Here is a 19,236-nt window from a genome sequence, read left to right as displayed (position 1 = left end):
GGTGAGCTGAAGGATGAGAAAATGGTGAAGTGAAGGCTTTCTGCAAAAGCACTAATGATATACCAAATTGCACTACTTCTGCAGTCTATATTCTTAATGCAGAGTAGTATAAAACCACGTGAGTTGGCTTTAAATGCTAAGTACAGTGCTTTATAATCTGCTGTTCATCGTGCATCTGGCAGATGAATAAAACATAATATTCCAGGTGCAAGTGAAACAGAAATAACAGAGTGCTATGAAAAAATGTGACAGTATGTTTGTGCATGTACACACCATTTAATTCATAAGTAAATCAAGATTGTGTAATATCGTACACTTAAGCACTAGCCTTTTTAAAGTTACAAAATAAAGCTCTCAGTGCTAGGAAGTGTCATTGTGAAGGTGGTCTTCATGCTCTCCATTTGATCTTCTTGTGCACTTATGTTGTAATTATTATATACTTTTTTTCTCCTCAAAATTCTTACTTCATTCAGGAAAGACTGCATCTCTGCCTGCCCCTTCTTCATTATCATTCTCTATGTACAGTCCTCATGCCTGTTTTATTGCACCTTCTTCAAATCCAGTTTAAACAGAACGATTTAAGTCCCTGTGAATTTTTGATGGTATTTTATAGCTATGGGGTCTGCACATATAAATGTTAATAGATGTATCAACAGCACCACTGTGAAATTGGACAATAATCATTTTCCTCATTTAAAGATAAATTTTTCCGGTGTTTTATCATAGGCAGTATCAACAGTGCTGATTTATATGTAGCAGATAGTCTGGAACTGAGGCAAACAGATAATGATAATCTCTGAAAGTACTGAACCGAGTTGCCTGACCTGAGATGTCTGGGGTAACAATTCTTAGGGTGCTGCTTGGTTCACTTCTATAAATAAAGATCAGTCTCTTCAGCTGAGAAGTTGAACAGTATGAAATGTGAGCATTTCACCATCTATTAAAGTTTGTAATTTGTCCAGTATGCTGACTTCCCACACAGTGAGCATGTAAATACAGAATTAAACTCACCATGGCAACATCCTTTAGACTTGATTTTTTTTTTTTTTTTTCTCTGCAGTATTCATTTTTTGGAAAAAAAAAAAAAAAAAGTCCAGATCAAATGATGCAAGAATTTTGTGGGTTCCGGCATGATAGCCAACGCCATTACACACAGAGACTGAGCAAAAACAATAATGGATCAAATTCACAGACACGAAATGTTTCACGTTGGCTGCGCAACTACATCTTGTTTAGTATCCACATTATGTCATTGGCAGGAAGGACTCTGTGCAGATGAGGATCAACTAAACAGACAAACCAACCGTAATTGCAAGTTGATTCTGTTCTGGTTGAAGGGAAATGCTGAAGGATTTATGGTTGTTGTTTTTTTTTTTTTCTTGAAGTGTCATACAGAAAGTAGTTACTCAGTCTTAGAACCAGAGATCTTTTTCCTGGTTGAATTTGTGTCTGAGCAGACCATCTGCCTGCCATTTTGAGAAGAAATTAAATTTTGATAGTAAATAATAAAGGATGTGAAGCTTCTGTTCTGAAAATAAATATAACTAAAACAAACAAACAAAAATATTGCCAGTGTATTTTTTTAAATATTGAGATCTTTTTCAAGTCATCCTGATGACTTTTGTCTAGGGACAAGACAATCATAATGTAAGAACAGTCATAAGCCTGAGTATCAGATCTGAAAAACAGAAATTGCTGCTAAAAGAAATTATTTTTCTCTATAAATAGTACAGTATTAGCTGGAATTTGTTGTACATTTGAGAACTACTTCAGATGCTCTGCTTGTATTGAGGGTTGTTTTATGTGTTGCTTTTTAAATAATAATCAGTTGCATAAAACTTTAAATTTCTAGATGAATTGATTTATTCTGTCTATATTATTAATGATGAATTACAGTTGCAATATTTGCTTACATTAATTATACATCTTCAGTCAATAAACAGCTTCCAGCAATTATTTGAAAGCGGCAATCAAATCTGTTGGTATTTTCACTGGATTAATTGGTGTCGTGTGACATCTGATTATTGTTGTTCTGCTCAGAAATCTCAATAATAGCAATTATTACAAAGCGAACTTTGTGTAAGCGGTATTTTATTAAGAAACTTGATAACTGTTGGCTTCCTTATGATATTAAATATTGTTTTCCGTTATCAATACTCTAATTTATTAACCAGAAATTTGCAGTTTTCCCTCATATTGTAATGCAGCCTTAAATATGGAATGACAGTGCTGGAAAGCACTGAGTGTTTTGTAGAAACATGGACTTGTCTGAAAATCAATAACATTCATTATAAATAAGTTATATACTACCGTTCCCAGATTTTTTCTATCCTTTGTTAGATTATATACTGTTCTGATGTCTCCCTGTTTTGTCTCATGTGCTGGAAAAGTGTTTAAGTGTCCAGGCTATTTTTAATAATCTTAATGTAGGACTTCTTTTAAGAGTAGCTCTCCTGGTTAGCTCTCCTGCAATGGAATGTTACTAGCAAATGAGCCATTTCCTATGCTTTAGGAAGTGTACTATTTAGGGATCAAAACTGAACATTTCACTTTGTCTAGGTTTTACATCACTATTTCAGCATACGAATAGCCAGGAAAGGTCATAAGTCTTGCTTTCATATAAGAAATGTTTGTTCCAATCTTTAGGTACACCTTTACAGGCAGTGGGAAAGCTCTTTAGGGGGTGCACTCCTCTGTTGTTGGCTATTTTTTCCTCTCATGTATTTCGTGTCTTTCAGTCTATGAGTTCAATGTAGGTCAAGGGCAAGCTTTGAAAATGCTGGTCCTCTCTGTAGCTGCTGTTAAAGGCCATCTGTTCAGGCCTGACAGAACTAATTGTTAAATATAATATGTCATAACATTTGTACAGTCGATGTTCACAGTTTTTTTAATATAGTGATCGCTTTTACAGTTTCTCTATAGTAAACATAAAAGATCACTGTAATTGCAATTAACACCAGCCCATCAATCTGCAGAGCTGCATTAACACCCCCTGGCTGCAGGAACTACTGTAATTGTTCAGCTGTTGTTCTGCAGAACTCAGAAAGGGCATTTTGTCAAGCTGACCACATCATAGTTCATGCGACCATTCAGATGGCAATGAAATTTTCTCTTGTCAAAGGGGAATATGTTAAATAGAAAATGTTAGTAATGCCAACCTTAAAATAAAAGGTTTACTGTGTACCTTCTACTCTATTTTTTTTAATGTAGCAAAAGACTTGCACCTTAAAGGTCAGGGAATCCTTGATAGTGTTTTGATAAGCAAATTACTCAGTTACTGCAAGATTGGTTTATCTTAACACCAAGAATATAGTTAACCATCCATCTCAGACCAATCCTTAAGTCTGTCTTGTTGCCATCTAATGCTGCACATCTCTGAATTAGTAAGAAAATGAGTTTGACAGAGTTCAATGATTTAACAATTGTAGCCAGATACTAGCCATATTCTAAAGATGCTTGGGCTGCAGCACGGACATGACCAGGTGTTTTTAGAGATTTCTCTTACAATATGCATTCATGGCAATGATTGACAGGTATTGACTTCCTATTTCTGTCTGATTACTTTGTGTAAATGAATGTCCATTCCTTAGTTCCTGTGAGCATAAAAGCTTGTTGATTTTCTCTTCTGATAATGCTGGTGGCATTTGAAGGCTTTTAATCTCTTATTAATAAGAAACATAAGCTATTTTTGCAGTAGCACCACGTGAGTTTGGTTAATTGTATGAGGAGGATAAATCTGTGTTCCAAAGTGCTCAAAGGCTTCTAAGTTCAAATGTACCTGTGCTGTGCCTAGATAATTTGGACTGCTATCCTGGGCATGGAATACATGTATTACTTCATAAGCTGAAAACTTCTGTGCACTTAAAGCCCTGAAGCTGTGCAGGTCAGGAAATAATTTAGCCTGTGTTGTGTTGGTATGCTTTGTAATGAATTTAAAAAAAAAAAAAAAAAAAGCTATAATTAACAAATCTAGCAAGGGATGATTTTTTTTCAAGCAGTTCAATGTGGATTTAGATTTAATAATACCATGAATGTGACCAGTTATCTGTGGAAATATATCATGTTTCAGTATTTCCGAACTTTAGCTGCTCAAGGAAATGTTTTAAGTTCTTAAACTAAGAACATAAATATATGTTACTTTTGCTATAGAATTATCTGAGGGGAAAAAATTAAGAGCCAACTATGAAGCAAGTATACAGAGTTAGGAAGTAATCACAGGATGTTGCTTTGAACATTCTATTGTCATGTGGGTTTATTAATGGTTTAAGAAATCATCAGTTGGAAACCACTCCAGCAAGATAGCCAAGATAGTTTTTGTGTGTCATACTGCTCACAAATGAACAGAAGAATTGGTTAACACATTTTAGTCCCCAATATTTGGTTGGATTAATAAATTACATCTTGCATTGCTTTTTCAATTGCTGGAGAATTGCTTTTTTTCTGTGAAATCTGGTAGTTTTATTCTACTGTGCTTTATAGTTACCTTGTCTCCTTTAGACAGAATGGTGAGGTGTGGAATTACTGAAGTCTGGTGGTGGACTTATGAGCACTTGAAGCATATTAATCATGATCTCAAAGCATTTTTCATCCTTTTAAAAATGGTGATATTTGTCTTTCTCCTGTGTTACGGTCAATACTCATCACATTTGTAATTAGTAAACCTGTTACCTAGTAATTTAAAAATTAATTCAGTTGTTGAAAATGTAATAAACTCATGAAAATGAGTTGCATCTGTGAGGATGCAAACTAAAGGAAGGATGCAAACTAAAGGAGGATGCATACTAAAGGAAGTGGTGTTCTCAATGCAGGGTTTAGGTTTTAGACTTTCTTTCACTTTCTTTCACTTTCTTCTAGAGGACGGGCTTTTAATCTTCCTAGGTCTTTTCGGCCAGTTTTGGAGCAGCTATTTAGAGTTCAGTCAGATAAAAGCGGAGTTGTTTAAAGGAAGGTTGCCTTTTGGTGTCTCAGGAGAGATCACAACGATTTGTCTTCAACCATCTCAGGCTGAAGAACCTAAAAATACACACAGAGGGGTTAGCACCCCAGGAAAGGAGCAAAGTTACACCTCTTTCTTTTTTGCATTCCCATACAGTCTGGAGGGAAGGAAGCTCAAATGGAGAGAGAGCAACTGCATATTGATTCTTAAGCTGAGAATGTTGAGAAAAGCTCCCTAACTAATTCATGCAGTACAGGAAAAACCATGAGCAGGAAAATGTAGGCTTTTGTACTTCTTCCCTATGTCTGTTGGTATTAGTCTTTGATATGGGTGGAATACAAGTGAAGGTGCCTTTACCTAAGTTGTGGACTGCAAGTTAGACAAAAGAGCAGCACAGATTTATGTTCTTTGGGTGGATCTAAGATGACATCCAAAGTCCCTTGAGCTTGGCTTAAAATCACTGAAAGATGGGACAAAGTTTGATGTGGTATCAATTGTGAAAGCAATTTCACTAGCTCATTAATAATTTTGCATCAAATGATTTTTGAGAAAGCATAGTCCTCAGGCCCAGAGACTAAATCTTGATGAGGTTCATGAGATGGGCTTAAAAATAAATTTATGTATTGAATGCTAGAAATCAAAAGGAAGTGTGTCTCTTGAAAAATAAGAGTCAGCATTTGTTGAAGGGACCTATAATTATATTCCTAGTGTACAATTTTATTTTTAATTCATACAGGCATCATCTTCACTGTCATCTCCAAAACATACCCAAGCAACTTGGCTAACTTAATTGGGTGATGAAAGTGAGCAGGCTTACATATTTCCAGCATGAGTCTTTCAGCGATAAGATTAGGGTATCCTCTATGCAGAGCTGTCAGGACACACGCATTGCTGCTGACAAGAGTTGCTGCACTTCCCATTATAATACTTGTTTTCCATCTGTCCATCTTCTAGGTAAGCAGTGAATATCTGTATGCATTTTCATGCACAGCTCTGTCAACGTTTTCTGGCACTATGCAAATCCCTTTTATGTCTTTGAAATAACTGCTGAACATCAAGAGGCACAGTGTTTTCCCTTGCGAAGGTTAGGTGACTGTGATCTGTCTGAAGTCACCAAATCAATCTTCAACTTTGGCCAGAAATGGATTTTTAAACTAGTTCATGATGATAGGCTAGCAGAGCGAGTTGAAGAGTCATGGGTGATATCAAAGCAGAAATTAGTAATACCATTCTTGTTACTGGGCTGCATCACGAGTTGCAATAAAATCTATTAAAATAATTTAAGAAACCTTTCATTAAGCAGAATATAAAGGCTGAGTAGTTCTGATCAAATTTACTTGCATGATTTTAAATACTTTAGAATAACTTCACAATAACTTATTTAAGAAAAGATGGGTCCTTTGTGAAAAATGTTATTAGTGGAGTCCTTGAAGCAAGAGCTGGAAAATGGCTTTTCCATTATTTCAGAGGCAGCATTAAAGTAGCATGAAATTCAGAGCCCCTGGTTTTATCACAGATATTTTTATAACAGTATTTAAGTATTTCTTTTATAGGCCTTATATCTATCAGCCAGAATTTTAAGAGAACTGATTGAACTGGGGATAGATCACCAAGTGACCACTGAACAGTTAGTTATAAATAAAATAGTTTCCTAAGTGTTGTAGGTGTTCCTGTATTATTAAATGATATTACTAAATGTATTTGGGTTTAATTAAAATTATTCAAAATATAAACCTTGATTTTGTAACTCTAAGTTGTAAATTTAGCTGACTTGAAGCCCCCTATTGGATTTATTTCTTATCCCAGCTAAGAGGGCCTTTGTAAGTTAAAGGAAATTATTTGCTGTCTCTTATATAAGTGAATAAACTTTCAGACATCATTCCAGAGACTGTACTCAGTCATGATAGGTATTTTTCTTTTCCTGTTGCAATGTCACCTGCAGCCTATAGGAAAAAAAAAAAGACTTGTTTTATTCCTCTCTGGAGGCAGGTTATAACAATGAAAAATTAGTAGGTGATGCATAGGTGCATCTGAAGTAAAGCATTTCTGTTGGCTATTCACCCTACTCACGGTCTGCCTTTGCCAGCAAATCCACTGGAGCACCATTTTTTTTGGACTTGAAGATTATTTAAGGTAACTGGCTGATGTTTCCAAGAATGCAGCTGCTAACACCTGGGTTATAAGTAGGGGTAGCTGCAGAAGAACAATAGATACATATGTATACCCAAGCCAAGGCATTTTGCTGAAGGACAACATGAAGGAAAAAACGAACAAGACAATCAGTACAGTTTCCAAGAAACAGTCCTAAATGACCCTGTACCAGGGCAGGGCAAGGTGTGAGTAGCTGCAAAACAAGAATGGATAGATCCGTATCCAGAGCTATGGTTTATGGGAATCCAGGAGAGAAGTTCTGGGCAGTTCAGGAGGTTAAATGTGTGTTGTAGTGAAACTTGCTATGATGTTTTTCCTTACCTAAAAATGGATAGGAGGAGCACAGTATTCTGAGTCTCTTCCTTTTGTAAGGCAGTTGAGTGTCTGACTAGTAGCAGAGGAAGATGTATTGTTCTTGTCTTCAATTACTGATCTGAGAAATGGCCTTTGAGTATTAGAGCAGTGTTGTGGTACAGGAAAAATATAGTGTATTATATCCATAGGGTTTTGTCATCTTCTCCTGCTGTGATAAAGGACAAGGCACAGTAAAGGCTGGTCTGTGCTTGGTTATAAAATCTATCAGGTACTTGAGACGATTCATAGGAGAGGTTGGTGTCGACAAAGGGGGATAAATGACTGTTAAGAGAACATTACATAAAGCGTAGTATGCTGGAAAAGTTGTAAATCTGAGGCTTGATCATCTAGAGTTTTGACATTTCTTTCATCTTTCCTGAGTTGTTTTTAGAAGTGGCAACTAGTGATGTCCAGACCAAATTTGGTTTTACGTGAATGTCCTCTGACTACACGCCAGTTCTTGGAAAACAGTGCAATCGCATCCTCTCCTGGAGCATGGTCTGGTGATATTGCCTTTTTAGAAAATAATTATTCCCCTGTCCCTAAAGCATATGAATTTAAAGGGAAAAAGTCAAATTGCTTCTGACAGAATAATTTTAGGTAAACTAGCAATGAAATAAGGTTTGCTGATGCTTTCCATTACTAAACACTGCTTCCTGTAACTAATAGTTTTACCAGACTTAAATTTCTGGTTTGTAGATTTTCATTCTGGAACTCTTAGGATACTTTTTGTTCATACTGAAAATTGAACTGTGGGTGTAAAAATGTGCCGAACAAAGCTTACAAATATTAAATATACCTGTAATTGTAATTATGGATCATTAGAAATTGTTTGAACTGTTGACTTTTTGTAACCCCTTGCATGCTTTTAACAAGATGAAGCATTTCAATAAAATTGACACTCTTGTGTTTGGATAATGTAGGAAAGAAATGAGAATTGCAAAGTTAAAAGTTAGCAATTATCATGTTACATATAATGTTCTTCCCAGAAATTTAAAGTCAGTTCTTAGTATGATTGAGCTTGAATGGAATTAGTCTGTTAATCACCAGGAAACTTAAGGGAATCACTCAGAGAAGAGCAATAGCCTCTGTGCTTCTTCTGACTTTCTTTTGATCACATTTTTTGTCATTATAGGTATGAGACAGTTACCTAGATTTAATAAGCTGTCATTTCCTGTGAAGTCATGTGGAGTGTGACTTGGAAATATAGTTCCAATTGACTTGAATTTAAATATCCTTTGATGGGTGAAAAACTGACAGGCAGTAACCCAAAACTACTGAATGATTGATGACAGTGCACTGACTTTTGGAAGGAGAATCTATATGAGAGCATCAGTGGTAATTGGTAGCCCTGCTTATACTGCATGAAGAGTTCCAGTAGTGTTTGATTATCTGGGGGAGACCACCATGTTTATGAAAACATATAGATTTTTCTAAACTGGGATAGACAATAATAAATAGAACACAAAGCAAATATTGACACAGGTGGGAAATATATTTAGTTTTGGGAGTGCATCAGACTTAATCGTAAGGAAATAATACAGTAATAATACAAATTGCAAATAGCTTGCCATTCTTCTTCAGAGTACAGAGTAATGATGTACTCTGTAGCATATTATATTAGTTTTGAGGGGTTTCTTACGGATTAACATGCAATTCAAAACCAAAGGAAACCACTTAAAAACCTGCCCAACAATTGGCATGAAGGTGTTTTGTTTTTCTTTTAACATCAAGTGGTTTAGGAAATTCAAATACTGTGGTAGAACAGGTCTGATAAGTTTATAACATTTGGCATAGGTTAAAAAAAAAAAAAGGCAGTTCAGTTTAAAAAGAAATCTTAATTGTGGTAGGGATGCCTCTTCTTTTAGTGAAGATGAATTTATCAGTATCAAACTCTGGTGCAGTAGTATCAAAACTGGATAATTAGCTGCTAGCTGTGAATTGAAGCAGGAAATCACTAGTTGAACCTACAGTAGTAAACAGTAGTTAGAGATTGAACTCTGGCTTGTAGAAAAAACAGAAGTCTAAAGTGCCTTAAGTCCACAGTGATCTTATTAATTCTCTTTAGAGTAACTTGGTGATATTCCCACCAAGCTGTTACACGTGGCACCTCATCACTCTCGGACGTGCAGACATGTCTATATATATGGGGTGGAGGAGAAGAGGTGAAGCAGTGCAGTTCACAACCTTAAATAGGGAGAGGTCTAAGTCACAGCCCAGCAGAGTAGTATTTTATGGTCGAAGGTCGAGGGCATGACAGTCAGCAGTAATCAACTTCTCCAACAGGAGAGGTGGCCCTGGCAGGAGACATGAAATGGTGCTGCCTCATTTGTACTAGCCCTTCAGAAGAGAACCCAATGCAAGTCCTGACGGCCTCACCTCAGTTGTGCCTTAATAGACATTTTGCCTTTCTTCCTAGAGGCACAAGGAGGCATGACATACGATCAAGCTAGAGGTCTGTGTTATTTAGCAGCATACTGGTATAGTCCCAATCGTCTGTGCTGACTTTGAGTCTGCTTGTGCACTGTCTCCATACATAAGCCTACAAAGAATGACTGAATGTACATAATGAGGACAGAAAATCATAGTAGCTTGTACTTGATCAGTTCCAAAAAGTTGTGATGTCATGATTCATTGATCTTTTTTAATATATTCAATGTCTTCTACATCACTGAGACTATCAGTGTATGCTGTGTGCCTTTAGAAAGTCAAACATCAATGTATAAGTAAAAATAGCCATTAAAATTCCATCACACTGATTATTGTTGTTCCCACGTCAATGCAGTTAATGACTTTTAACGTGAAAATTATTAGATTTGGAATCAATTATATGTATCATCTGTAACAAGGAAAATTTAATTTTTAATGGCATGAACTGTTGATGTCTAACACTGGGTATTAATAAGACTTGCATTAGAAGTCCTATAATTGACAGAACTAGTACTAGTGATATCTCATGTCTATTAATAGAATCCAAAATAGACATCTAAACAAGGGCAAGTATTTTGAAGAGGCAGTGTAAGTATGTTGTCAACTTCTAGCAAAGTAAAACTGTTTCTCACAGAATTGGAAAATTTTCTATGTATTTATTTTTTCTTAATCTCCACTGTATTCTGCAGTTTTCTTTAGGAAGTAATCAATATATTGTTTGGGTGGCTCAAGTATGTCAACATACCTGAACATTTTGTGCAATTTTTTTTGGCTGGTGGAGTTTTTGTTTTATGAATATATATTTATTTCTAAAACTCAAATATTGAAATACTCTGATCATGAAGATCTCGCATGTTGGTTATGAAAAAGGACCTGTAGTTTGGTGCCAATTCATATCGTATTGGTATATACTGAGGTGGATTTTTCAAGGTGAAAGCTGCCTCTATGCAGCACTTCCTGAGGTGCTTTTCTTTAAAATGATGCTTGAACTACATGCATTTCCTAGTAAGTCTCTTGCTGCGTGTGAAAAATATGTTGTAAAAGTCATCTGTGAATGTGTTCGCATCAGTCACTGTGTATGAGAACAAAAATTCCATCTGAGCAATGACCTGGATTGAAGAGGGCAAAAGAACATGTAGTAGGATCTATGCCAACAGTATGTTTTATATCTTGAGGAGAATGCCTTTGTAAGATTAATTCACTTTAAGCAAGGGGAATTGCCTTGTTTTACAACCAAGTAGTAATCTTAAAGGTCTGTACATTAAGTTTTGTCAATATCAAAGGAAGATTCTGAAGTCGCATAAAAAAAAAGTCATGACCTGTTAAAACAATCTAATGCACAAAAACTATTTGCAATTATTGTGTTATAAATCATGAATCATTGTGTGATTTTGTTCAGCGTATACTGGGAAAAATAATCATTTTGGCGATGTATTCTTTTTACAGCCATGTTTTTATAAAGTTAAATTGCTTTACTGCTTTGCTCTTTATCTGAATTCAAATAGTTGTTACAACCTTGTTTGCATATTTTCGTAGTGTGCTACACAGGACTGGGACATTTAAAATACAATGCTTTTTCTTTCTTTATAAAGTCTTCTGTTTGTATTTATGTCAATAATGTTTGTAACATGAGTCTCGGCATGTGATCATGAAACATCACTTTACTTGGTTTTGGCCCAGTCTGTGGGCAATGCTTACACCTGTTGAAAGTTGAAGACCATATAAGGCATCCCCAAGTCTTCTGCAGCGCTGGCCTGGGCTGTAATTTATAGCCCATGGGGAACAAAGCAGTGCTGCTAAGCAAGGATAAGAAATGAGGTAGACACCCTTTCTCACCACTTCTTTTCTGCTAGCTAGTGTGTCAGAGCTGACAGAAAGAGATGGGAATTATCTGGACAACCATAAAGCTGTCACTTACGTTCCTTGTCTCTGAAATACCGCCTGATGCAGCTGTGACTATATGTTTCTCCTGAAGGTCTTTTGTATCCAAGGTAGAATTTCATTCTTTATAAGCAAAGGATATAGATGCTTGCAGCCTGTTTAAAAAAAAATAAAAATTTCACCAACTCTCAAATGATTTAAAAGAAAGGTTCTAGTCTAAAACATAATGACATTACAGGCTTTTATTTACCTGACAAAGCTGAATTTACACTCATAGTTTTTTGCGTTTCTCTATTCTTGAAGTATTTGAAAATACTTTTCTCTACTAGCAAGTGGAGATATTATTAAGACCTTCTGCAACTTAAGAATTCCCATCAATTTAAGAGGGGTGCCACTTACCAAACAAATACTGGAAGGAGCAGCAGACAGAGCATGACAACTTTGCTACCTCTGTAGAAAGACAAAAAGAATCAAACTATCATATGGGTCCAAAAGTTTTTTTTGCTGGAGAACTTGGAGTCCAAGGTCACAATGAACACAAAATATGAAAAGTACAGTTGGATACATAGAGGTTTTTAATGTACAAATGCATTTGAAGTAGCTTCTTTATTTTCATGTAGGTAATCACTCAAGGATCTCTCGCCACAATAATTAAAAAAAAAAATTAATAGTTACAATACTTCACTACGGGCATTTCTTATCAGGTGGAATAAGACTAATAAACCATTTACTTGTTTTGTGTAATGTCATTTCTTCTACTAAAATATACAATATACAGACTTGAACTTTGAGCTAAGCTTTCCTAAACACATCAGTGCATTATTTTTTCTTTTCTGTAATTCCAGTGATTTGACCCTTGAATCAAACCAGCCAAGGATTGCCTTAGAATTGGTCTCTGTTGCTTTGAGAGCAAGCCAATGAGGGATGTGTAAATTATGCAGAGAGAGAAATCCCAACTGTGTGCCATTTACTTGCACAACAAGCTCAACTTTAATTAAGCCAGGGCCTAAGATCTGTTGCCAAATAGCCTTCTATAGTGATTTTACAGTTCATGGAACACCGCCCTCACCTATGTGAAAAGCTTTTAACCCTTTGAAAACCTGCATGTGGTAGACTGTACTTAAGGAATCCTCATGATTCAGTGGCTGACATGAAAACTGTGATAAGTATATTCATTGTAGCAGATAGCAGACTTCAATTTAAAAATGCAGATTTTTAGATTTTTTCAGCTCAATCATTGCAATTGACACGACCTACCATGTAGTGTCAGTATTGAATCTACAGGATTATCGCCTGCTAATGTCGAACTGAAAGGATTAGGCAGAGGTCACCTAAAGGGCACACCCAGGATTCAAACAGGTGAGACAGGTTCTCATCATTGAAGAACACTGAACTTCTGTTGAGAGCTGTGAAGGTAGACTAGAATTGCTCCTAGAGATGCTCAGTACAGCATGAATGCTTTTCTGTAACTAAATAAACTATTAATCTGTTTTGCTTCTATTCTGTTGCTGTATGTATTTCAGTTCTATTACAGTTTCCAGCTAGCAACTGTGACTTTGTCACTTCAGAAGTTGCTATAAAAAATAATCTTTTGAATTAAACATTATTTCTAGAAATTATGGTGCGGATTTCTGAAGAATGCTGGGGTGTGTGTAACAAAGTCCAGGTTTTTGTTCGTGAAAACGAGGTTTTCTAGATGGGGAAAAAAAAAATTGCTCACATTACAGAAAGTAGTGGTAATTCGGTGTGTGGATAACCTTCTGTGCTACTAAATTAGTGGTTTGAACTTGTTTCTAAGTATTTCAAGAGACCAGTTTCACTGAATTGAAACAGTTTATCAAGAACATCAGAGAAGTTCTAATGGAGATGTGAAAAATTCCATAAAAATACAGAATGATTTTATGATTTTTATGTTGCTTTTAAAAAAAAACACTCTGAAAGACTTGGTACCTTAGAGAATGTGCTGAAACAAAACCCTTTTCCTAGTAAATGTTCAGATTAGAGGAAAAAACGATGTAGCAAAAGGACAGACTGGGAAGTAAGGGAATCGCCTTTAGACAAGGGGATCGTGTGTTTTCTCTTTGCTTTTGGTTGCTATGGTTGTTACTTTGGGTACCTCTTGAAAACTGAGCGTTTTTGTGATTTTTCTGTCAATGTAGTCAGTAGAAATACATGTAATAATCTAATAGTAAAATGCAACCTTTGTGTGTAAATATTAATGCATAGTTTGGATGATATCTCCAACATTTTCCTAGGTAGCAGCATTGTTTCTTCTCTCTTCTCAGTTTCTATAAAACTCTTATGAATCCTTTTAGATATGCTTCTTAGTATTTTGTAAAGCCCAGTGTAACACTGAACCTAGTAAGTATTCTCCCAGTTGCACTTAATAACTTAAGAGTTACTAACTTAGCAGGAATGAGTTCTCCACTCAGCATTATCAGTTTTACTGAACTTTTCCTTTCATAGTCAGGAGGGGTTGATTTCTTCACAAAATCTATTTGTTGATCACGTGACTGTCAGATCTGGAAATACTGTAAATACATAATATCACATTATCAGATAAACAGAGCCTCTCCAGAGCGGTTTTGTATTCACTGCAACATACTTGCTTAGCACATGCACTTTCATAGCTCTTAGTCTTGTTGTGTTTAGAAAATTACTCTTTTCTTTCTTTCTGAGACAAGTTGTCTCTGCATCTTCAAGCTTTCCATGGGTCTCTTTTTTTCTGAGGAGTCTACACCTAGCTCTTTTCTACCTCTGAGTGCTCTGGTTTTCTCGATCTAGATGTTTCACTCCCAGCAGTACCAATGTGGGCTTAGTACTGGAGACTACACAAAGAATGAAGAATAACTAGAAGAGAGAACCTTTCTTTTGAGGAACTCATTTCTTGTAAGGTAGCATTTGAGTATGAACTCCAAGTAGTTTGTAGGAAGTTTGACAGAGACCATGCCTACTCTCCAGGGCCATGTTAAGTGTTGGAGAGCCTATAGCTGCCAGACTGCAAGTGACAGATAATTTCCATAGCCTCATAAGCCCATGTCACCAGAACCACAAGCAGGTTTTAAAAAAAAAAGAAAAAGAAAAAAATAGACAAAAGTGCTAATAGCAGTAAATGTAAGATAAAGATACATTATGAAAAATGTAGCCAGCTTTTTAAAAGAGGGTCTGTCTAGCATGTGCCAAAGATGACTACACAGCATTGTTAGTAATTAAATCATCCCTTGCAGTTCTTGAAACACCTAATTACATGCTAGATGGTACGTAGACTACAATAACATCATCCTCCCAAAAGAATAAAATTTAGATGTGGAATGTATGTAATACTAACCCAACTGTTTCTTAAGATTTCTACAGGGAGTTCTGCTAATTACAGAGATCAAACAGCTCTGCCCTTCAAGGTCCTGCTTCTAGGACACTGAAATTCAAAGGAAAACTTCTGAGCTATTTGCTTAGCAGAAGTCAGCCGTGACTTTCTTAATCACACTCTATTTCAAATATGGAACAAAAACAATACCGAGATGCTCAGAAAAGTAGAGGGTGATTAAAAATGGTTAGGAGACTAGGGAGTACCATATAGGAAGCAGGAATATAATTGCAGTTTTCAGTTAACAAGCAGGGAGATGGATTTTAGAGAGAGAAATTGGATTCATCTCAGATGTGCACAGGGGACAAGACAAGAGGCAACATCACTGGACATACAGAAAAAAAAATCTCTGTGAGGATTCAGCATTGGATAAGAGCCCCATGGAGACTCATTCTCTCCATCATTAGAGATCTTAAAAACTCCACTAAACAAGGTCCCCTGCAAATTGATCTAGCTTGGAAGTTGTGTCTACTGGGAAGCTGTCCTTTCTTTGGTCAGAGAGCTAGATTAGGTCACCTTGAGAAGTTGCTCCCAGCCTATATTATTTGATAATTTTGTGATTCAGTATTAGGTATTTTGTGTAGCTTTTAATTTGAAATTATATGGTTAGAAGCTCAAAATTAATACTGGATATACAGAGCGCTTAAATTTACTAACCAATACGTGTTAAAATAGGATAATTCCTGAGCTATTCTTCCCTAATTGGATAAGTAATAATTGTCTTTCACTTTATTTTCCATTTTGAGAGAGAAGCTATTCAATGTCTGGTAAGGCAAATGAGAAAAGTCCTGAGACTAGTGTTAAAACAGATGAAATAGCCAGAATGGTTCCTGTCTCTGAATTGCTAATTTATTTTTACAAGTTCGTAGAAGCAGGAATATGGGGTACTTTTGGGTCAAGGAGGGATCAAATGGGGCAAGAATTTGTATCGTAGCTTCTTACTTAGCAAGGCATTTGCTGTGTTTAACTCAGCAAGCAGAGCAGCACCACAAAGTCTTTTGCTCCCTCCTTTCTTCTAGTGGGATTGGAGAGATAACTGGGGAAAAACGAAGTAAAACTTGTGGGTTGAGATGAAAGAAAAAAAACTATTTACAAAGACAGAAAAGGAAAAGGTTGCATTTCCAAAGCAAGTGAAGCCATGACAATATTGTAGTTAAGGAATGAACAACTCTAAGCTAAGCAGTAGCCAATATAAAGAGGCGCCAGCTCTGCTGGCACTTGGGGCTAGTGGTATGTGGAAGTAACACTATGGCAATTTGAATGGACAGTACAGCAGTCTTTTCTGAGTACTAATTTGTTATGACTTAAGCAAGTAGCTTAATCAAATGACATCTGGAATTTCTTTTATTTTTCTTTGCTTTCCTCACTACTTCCAGTAAAATATTTATTTATTCTTAGTGAATAGATGCACCTACATTGAAACAACATTATAATGGAAAAGTTTTCCACAGTCATAAACTGGAAGTAGAAGGAATAGTCTGTGGTTCTTTGTAGAAAGAAGATGCCTATTCAGGTCAGGTAGTGTTAGATAAAACTCACACCTTGTTTTTCATGAAATACCTTGTTTAAATTGAGAATGCAATAGAGTACATAAGAATGGAAAGATATAGTCTTCAGATAACTGAGTTGCTTCTCTAGTTTAAAGTAGACTGACTTGTCTTTCAAAAATTATTAGCTTTTCTCTACTCCTCTAGTTCTCCTTTCCTCTGACATCACAGGCCAACACAATACTTTCAGAGCAGTTCAGAGCAGCCCTTGTATTTGCAGACTTTCATTCAGTTTTGTTGTTTGTAACTTTCTTTGTTATTATTTGTGGTAACTGCCCTTAGAAGGTATTTAGGTATTTATACTCCAATTATTTGCTTTTATTCATTTACAACATCAGTATCAATAAAAAGTACAAGTATTGGGCTTCTATTAAAAGGAGAGAAAAAAAAAAAAAAAAAAATGAAGCCCTGAATCATTTATGAGCAAAGAGAGCGAGCCACAGAGATCAAGGGAGGAGTGCAGCTGGAGTGGGCCTATCTCCAGTTTTGTTCAGGAGTAGAGGGAGAAAGAGAGGGAATTTCTAACTTTTAAATGCATCCTCTGTCATGGCAACTCGTAAATATTTTTGGTTTAAAATTCTACTGAAAGTTTCTCATTTTAAACTGTCAAAAATTCATTAGAAGACTGGAATCAAGCTGTCAAGTTTTAATACTTTCTTTAACTCAAATGAAGAGGTGAAAAAAAAAAATGTGAGGGGGAAGGAGAGAGGGAGAGAATACAGTTTTACAAGCCTGCAGAAAGGTCCTGAACATTTTTAAGTGCTTTTAGGCTTTGTCATTGCAGTCTCTAAAATGAGAGTGATCCAAGACTGTTAACTGAAGTGTAGATCTTGGGCTGGGGTGAATCTAGGCAAAATGCTGATATAGCTCTTGCTGTCCTTGCTGAGCTTGTATGGCATGGCCCTACTGGTGAGTTCCACAACACTGACAATTTTAGCCCTTTCTTATCTCATACTCGTATGTTGGATGGATTTGAATATATCCTAAAATGACTGTCGGGCATCTTTATTGCTTCTGGTTAAACTCAACTGAGGTCTCACAGGTGTTATCAGCAAAAGTAAGGGGGAGTTTTCCTTAGTAGGATTCTACTTATTATCAGCAAAAGAAATATGAGGGAAATAGACTGAGACCCAAGAAAGAATGTTTAACTTCTGCTATAGAAACTTAAAAAATGAATTAAGGTGGTATTATGTAGCAGGGATTTCTATTTGTTTTGTTTTTATTTGGTTTCATTTTTCATTCATGCATCACCCCCAACCTTTAGGGTAAAAGGTATTTCACATTAGCATAAATATTAAACAGATGCCATTTCTGCTACATGAAGAACTTTCAGCTAATCATTTTTTTCATGCATTTAAATAGGAATATTAGAATGAGGGTAATTACTTCAGTTTTCCATGAGTGATCCATCAAGACATTGACTTTCACTGTATATTGTTGCTCAGATTAGTAAGTGTAGAATTAAATTAGAAACTGGCATTGGAATATTTGAAGTCCATTGACAAGTTCAATATTTTTTAGTTTTCAATAAAGTTGTGTTATATTTAGAAGAAATATCCTTAACATGAATAGATTTCATTATTATTATTACTATTCTATTTTGCATCAGAGATGTCACAGTTGCCATAGAGGAAGGGAAGTACAGCATTGTTGAAGCAAATATATTTGCAACTAACATATACGATTTTAGCTAAACTACTTCTGGTAGTTTGGAGTTTGGATATTATCAAATGACAGAGGTTGTTCCTTCTGTTTTTGGCCACTGTATGGAGATGAATTTTGTTTTCCAATTCTTGGCAAGTGTACTCTACATTCAAAATATTGTTCTGAAAAAGACAAATATTACTTTTATAAACCAAGAAACTAACCAACCGATTCAGAAAACTTGTAAGGCTTATAAGGAGCTGTCAGGAATTGTGCACTATCATGTGCTAGCCACCTTGCTTAAGATGAAGAATGCACCATTTACCCCCTACCCAGGCATAAAAGCAATGCTGAGTGTGTCCCTTTCTGATTGGTTATATGCAACAAAGCTGATCGTTACCTAAACAAGTGATGGTACTTGAGAAGAAATTTCCTCTTTGAATGAAACAGATTGCATTGCCAGAATGAAGTGTCAGAGGAACTGTTTATTGCCTGATCGCAGATCAGATATTAACAGAATGCTTTGTCATTGCATTTAAAATTCCTAAGTAGGCATTGACTTCTGTTGCCAATATCAAGATTCATTGGCACAAGGGATATTGACTACAGTAAATCTATGACATTATTAAATCTGAAAGATTAATAAATCTTGTTACCAGCCAAGACTGTAAGTCAATGTAATTAAGCTTGATGATGAGCATGTTTTCCCTAAAGATCTCAGTATTATGCTATACTTCCAAGAAATATCCGAATATTAAGAAAAAAAAACAAAGATGAAAGCCAGTATAAATAGCCACATTCATATTGTCAAGTGCCTTGTAGTCTCTAGATCTTTGTGAAAGATGTTTGCCTATTTCTCTGGTATTTTATATGCTTTTTGAGGTAGGTTATTTGCTCTTAAAAATTTAAACTTCTCAGCAACAGGATTT

At 35.8% G+C, this 19,236-nt stretch overlaps 1 protein-coding gene and 1 long non-coding RNA gene across 3 annotated transcripts in view; both read left to right on the top strand.

Annotated features, from left to right (window-relative positions):
* Positions 1-2,697, top strand: part of LOC125690069 (uncharacterized) — a 48,443-nt gene extending 45,746 nt beyond the window's left edge. The window contains exon 3 of the long non-coding RNA XR_007375490.1: positions 1,061-2,697. This is a non-coding gene — a long non-coding RNA (uncharacterized LOC125690069). The remainder of the gene's footprint in view (positions 1-1,060) is intronic.
* Positions 1-19,236, top strand: part of LOC125690068 (SAM and SH3 domain-containing protein 1-like) — a 522,255-nt gene that overhangs the window by 251,137 nt on the left and 251,882 nt on the right. The gene's annotated exons all lie outside the window — the stretch shown is intronic.

The sequence above is a fragment of the Lagopus muta genome, chromosome 2 (genome assembly GCF_023343835.1).
Source record: "Lagopus muta isolate bLagMut1 chromosome 2, bLagMut1 primary, whole genome shotgun sequence".
Lineage (NCBI taxonomy): Eukaryota > Metazoa > Chordata > Aves > Galliformes > Phasianidae > Lagopus > Lagopus muta.
This window is presented reverse-complemented; position numbering and strand designations above follow the sequence as displayed.